This window comes from Chelonoidis abingdonii, chromosome 5, assembly GCF_003597395.2.
Source record: "Chelonoidis abingdonii isolate Lonesome George chromosome 5, CheloAbing_2.0, whole genome shotgun sequence".
NCBI classification, from domain to species: Eukaryota; Metazoa; Chordata; order Testudines; family Testudinidae; genus Chelonoidis; species Chelonoidis abingdonii.
Genome location: NC_133773.1, coordinates 115,961,596 through 115,967,470, shown reverse-complemented (window position 1 = coordinate 115,967,470; position 5,875 = coordinate 115,961,596).

The following is a 5,875-nucleotide window of genomic DNA, read 5'->3' as shown; positions in this document are numbered from 1 at the left end:
AGTACCTCTAACTGGGCGGCTGGTGGGACATACAAGCAGCCCTTGACATAGAGCAAGCCATTCTGCACCTGGCATTGCCCCTGGCTTGCAGTTTCGAGCCCCTTGGGAGGGGGCTCCTTCTCTGTAGCTGAGCAGTTTGGTAACATGAGGTCTTGGGGATCATGGCATCTAGTAAGTTCCGGGACATGAGAATGTAAGGGAGAGATGTTTCTATCTGGCAAGATGTTCCCCTTTTTGGGACAAGGCATCAACAGTCTTCTTCTGGGCCCCAGGTGGGATGTGATGGTGGAATTGAAGCATGTGAAGAACAGGGCCCAGCAAAGCTGCCTCTTGTTCTGTGCTTTGGCTCAGAGGAGATACTCACATAGTGTCTCTACTCAGATCTGAACCTTAGAGTTCAGAAAATGAGATGCTAGCAGGAAACCCCCAAGCTTAATTACCAGCTTAGATCTGATAGCGCTGCCACCAGCCAGGAATTCCAGTGCCTGGTACACGCTGGTCTCGCCAAACTCCTGGGGGGACCCAAGACTCGATGCCTGAGTCTCACAACAAAGGAACCCCCCTCCCCTTGTCTCCTCGTATTTCCTCACGTGAATGACCCTGGAGATCACGCCTGTTCAAACCTTTGAACGCAAACCAGAGAGATCAGGTTCTCTCACCCTCACTCAGAGTCCCTGCAAATGCAGCTTGTAGCTCAAGAGATTTTCTCTTCCCCTGTCTTCCTCCTCACCCAATCCTGGTGACCTGCAGACTCAATCCTTGAGCCCCAACTAGGAAAAATCCAACATGGTTAAAAAGAAAGCTTTTATATGAAAGAAAGAAAAAGACTAAATAATGTCTCTGTATCCAGGTGACAATTTACGGGTTTTGGCTTAAAAAAAAATGAATACGCTTTAAAAAGAATCATTTAAACATTCCAGCACACTACACATTGTACATACAAACAAAACAATATAAAGCCTATTGTCCTTTCTGTCTTTGTACTCACACCTTGCGAAACAGAAAGATAGAAAGCCTGAGATAAGTGATCCCCTCCGGCTAGAGAAAGCCAGAATGCGACAAGAACCAAGGCAATTCCCTCCTTGAGATTTGGAAAAATCTGTTTCCTGATTGGCTCTGGTCGATGTTGTGGTCCCTTTGTTAACCTTTACAGTAAAGAAAAAAAAAACATTAACCCTTAGCTATCTGTTTATGACACGCCCCCCATATCATAGACAGTGGGAAACGTCACTGGTGGTGATTTCTTCAAAGTTTTTATAATACGTGTATACCTGTACTGGTACTGAGCACCCTCCAGTTAGAGGTGCCACTCTTCAAAAGCTGCTTTGATGGTTAAAAGCTCCTTATCTTGAATTCTGTTTGGCTGGAGTGAGCTGCTGTGAATAGTAGGCGCAAAGGTGGAGGTGCTGTTGTAGACCACGTCTTTGAGAGAATATGACCCCAATTGCCACATTAGAAGCATCAGTCTCAACGATGAAGGGTTGTGCTGAGTTGGGATGGAGCAGAATTGGAGCACTGGTAAAGGTAATCTTGAGCCAGTCTAGTGCTTTTGGGCCTATGGGGACCAGGTGAAGGTAGGGTTTTTTTGGTTTTCTTTGGTGGGGAAGTGCTGTCAGGGGCCGATTTGGCCTGAAAACTCAGTGATGAAGATTCTATAAAAGTGAACCCCAGGAAGTCTTGTAGTTCATTGATGTTTTGGGGGGGCTACCCAGGTCCAAACTGCCTCCACCTTCTTAGGGTCCATTTGGAGGTCATAAAGGGATGGGATGTAGCCCAGGAATTCCATGCACTCTGCCTGTAGCCCAGGAAACACTTTTCCAGCTTTGCCTAAAGGCCATGTTAATGGAGCCATTCCAGGACTGACCAAACATAGTGAGTGTGTTGTTCAAGATCCTTGGAAGAGATGAGGATATCGTCTAGATAGACTATGATGTACTGGGATAGGATGTCATGGAAGACCTTATTTATGAATTGTTGGAATGTTGCAGGGGCATTTGTGAAACCAAATGGCATTAACGGGTGTTTGTAGTGGCTGTTCTGGGTTTGAAAAGCTGTCTTCGACTCATCCATGGCCCACTTATAGGCCCCTGCAGGTCGAGTTTCATAAATACATGGTCCAGTAGTTCCAGGATGAGTGGAAGGGGGCACTGATTCCTGAGGGCAACCTGATTTAGGTTTTGGTAATCCGTGCATAGGTTCTGGGTTCCATCTTTCTTTTAACAAACCGAACTGGGGTCCTAGTGGGAAAGATAGATGGCCATATGAAACCCTTGCAAATAGGAACGCAAGGAAGCCATCTGAGGTTCCAATATCGCATCATACGGCCAAATGGCACTTGGTCTCCTAGATGCAGCTCAATTGGGTAGTCATAATCCTGGTGTGGTGGTAGGGTGTCAGTATTCTTCTCAAAGACATCACCATAGTTGCTGTACTTGGGGCAGTGCAGGAGTCAACTCTGGTGTTATTTCACCTAACCCACAGCCAGGGTCAGGTGAGGAGTATATCTTGGTTCTTGGATTTGTCAGACAGTGTGAGTAGGCAGACTTGCTAGAAGAACTTGAAGCAGAAGCTAACTTGGTGCTCATCCCAAAAGGAGCATGAGCCAGCAGCCATGAAATGCCAAGGATTATGGGGAAGGACCTCCCAATGGTCCCAAGTGGCAACTTCACGCCACTGTCTCCTGTGTCCTTGGTCCTGATGACAGGAGTGAGCCATATATAGTTTCCACTGAGTTAGGGACAGTCTTTGCTTGAACTGCAATACCCATGGCTTAGGCCATGTCAACATCTATGAAGTTGTCCACTGCCTGAAATCCATGAATGTCCACTGTGGCAGAATTTGGTAAGGCTCCTCTGGTACTTGGAGGCAGACTTGGACTTACCATGCCTGGGGTGTGTCTCGGCGAGGAGTGGGGGTTGTATTATGTCAGGACTCACTCAGGCCAACCCCCCTCTACCAGGCCTGTGGTTGTTTCCTGAACTGCGTTGTGCTAGAGCTTGGGATGGACAGTTGGCAAAAATATGGCTGATCCTCCACAGCAGAAACACAAGCTGGGACAGTGCTCTTTTTCCTCAGGGGTCACATGGCAGCAGGCGCTATCCTGCTGCATGGGTTCAGAATCTGGGTTGAGATTGGTACTGAGGGTCACTGGTCAGGCAGTAGCACAGATCCCTTCTTTTCCTCACATTGCTTGCAGAGCCTATTGTCAGTATGGATGACAAGGCTGATGAAGGCCTCCACAGGCTAGCCCATCCTTAAATCTCCTCACATAGTCCCCACTGGAACTGGTAGAGCTGGAACAGTTGGTTCCACTCAGAGTTGGAGACTAGTCACCAAAGGTGGGCAATGTCATGCTGTCTGGAATGGCTCATGTCTGTGAGTACCTACCTCAGGGAGACTCAGAAAAAAGGGCAGATACCCTAAACTGGTGGTGTCTTCTATAATTAGATTTCACTAAGTCAGTAACAAATGTGAACTCCTGGATCACTATATCAGTCTTACCATGGAGTCACAAACAATCCCCTTTGACTCTCCAGTCTGTCTTCCCACCCAGAGAAACTGGACTTTGATATAAATCACACCACATTCAGGTTGCTCCCAGTCCCAAGAGACCAGTCACTTACCCCAGATGAATTGGTACCTTAGATTTTACACCAAAGACAATGCTGGTAGCCAATTTCATAGTAAATTAACTATAGGTTTATTAGCTAAGAAAAGGAAATGAGAGTTACTGAGAGGTTGAAGCAGGTAAAATATATGTACAGGTGAGTCACAGTCTATAATTCCAAATGGTAGCAGAGATGTAATAATCTGCCAGTTTCCTGAAAGTCTCTCAGGACTACCCAGAATAATGCTGGGAATCTCCATCTTCTTGTTCCATTGTTCCCGCGTTAGAATCCAGACAGTCCAGAGATGAAAGATCTTTCCTTGAATCCAATACTCATAGCTTCTTGTTACAGAAAACAAGCTGAGAGGGTCACTCCTCACGCGGGCTTTTACGATGAAGAGTGAGGAATGCATTGCAAATGGTTTCTCTACCGATTTTACAAGACTGTTCACTCTAACCTTGTTTGTCTGGGGCCAAGCCTAGAAGGAATTGTCCAGTATGGCAGAAGTCCAAAACCATATTTGTGTGCATCAGTTTTCTCATTGGTGTTAATCAGTGAAAAGGAATTGAGGTGAGGTTACAAGTGTCTTTAATCCAACAAATCAAAACACACTTTCGCAAAGTAATAGATTTCAAAGCAAATAATCATGTTATGTTAGATGTTTCTAAAGGTAAATATGCCACCTCCTCCATACCAAGTAAGTAGACTCCTTAGTTTAAAGGGCACAAAACTTCAAAGAAAGCCTTGGACTGTCCTTTAAGGAGAACAGAATTAGCAGCAGCAGTATGGCTTAATCACAACGCCCTTTTTCTGCTTAAATGACAAGGGAGGACCTAGGTTAATCCTGGAAGGTAATATACACCTTGAGTATGATGTTAATATGTAACCTATATATGGCTTTAATTGCAATTCTAGTTCTCTTCTGTCACCAATATTCTTGTGTAAGGGTCTTGATTAATTATCAATCTCACTGTTACTTTATGTAAGTTGTGTGATAAAACCCCTCCCAATCCTTTGGCCTTTTCATTTTGACAACCTTTTTATTAATTTTATTCCTTATATAAATATGAAATCACCCTTTATTCAGGCCTTGGCAAAGAAAGATTTTTTTCCCCCCAAAGGATAGAGCAGAGCAATGTTTGGCTAAAAAAACCTGACTATATTACTAATGGTATAATTGGAGATAGCTAGAAAAAAATATTTACTTGAACTGTCAGTGTTCACAGCTGTTCAAAGAAAAAGCCACACGCTCCAAAAAACATCAGCAAAAGAGGCCACACCTTTTGTCGGCCAATCATTTTACAAAATATTTACTTTTCCAGTAGAAAAGATGAATTGTGAGATATGGGACGTGAGGGTTAATTCAGCTACTTCTTAAAGAACAGGAAAAGAAAATAATTCACTTGGAGGAAGGACAAAAAAAACAACAACAACAAAACAAGCCTTGCTTCTTCAAACAGCAAAAAAAACCCCCAGACATTAGTCAATGCCAGGTCTTCCAACAGTCTCTGAAGAGCATCAGAGAAACTCAAGAATTGCAATGAAAATGAGGGGGGTTTGTGAAGATATGGAGAACATTATGTTTGACCCATAAGTAGGTGGGAAACGATACCACAAAAAGGAAAATATTTTAAAAAACTGGATGTATAAAAATAATATTGTCTGTTATAAAATTCCACAGCCCTTTATGCTATGTTCTTTGACACAGTATGAACACTACATTAAACTGAGCACCTGTGAAATGAGATAAGTGGACTGTCTCAAATGTGTAGTATAGGGTGGAAACCTAATCTTGACGATCCAGTCCAGCTGGAAACACTGCAGTACATATGAAGAAACATTTCTGTTGTGCATAATAGGCCATTATCATGAAAATCATAAACATTTTCCCCATCTATATAAATTACAGTAGTAGGCCTTGGACAAAATCTGCTTCATCTTTTAATTCAGACAGCCAAACTCTGCCTTCAGTAACATTGTGGAACTACTTTGCATATATTATTTAATACTTTTAATGCAGTAGCAGCCACAGGCCCTAATCAAGATTGGGACCACATAGTAGGCACTGTACTAACTCATACAAAGACATAGTCTTTGTTTGAAGAATTTACAGTCTAAGAGAAAATATATGAGGGGTGCAGAAGAGGAATACCACCAAATATGAAAAAGGAACCTCTAATAAAATTGGTCCACAAAGAGATGTGTCCATTCGTTGTGAATGTAGCTATTCAGAAGGGAGGCCCAGGCCCTTTGGAAGCAAGGATTGA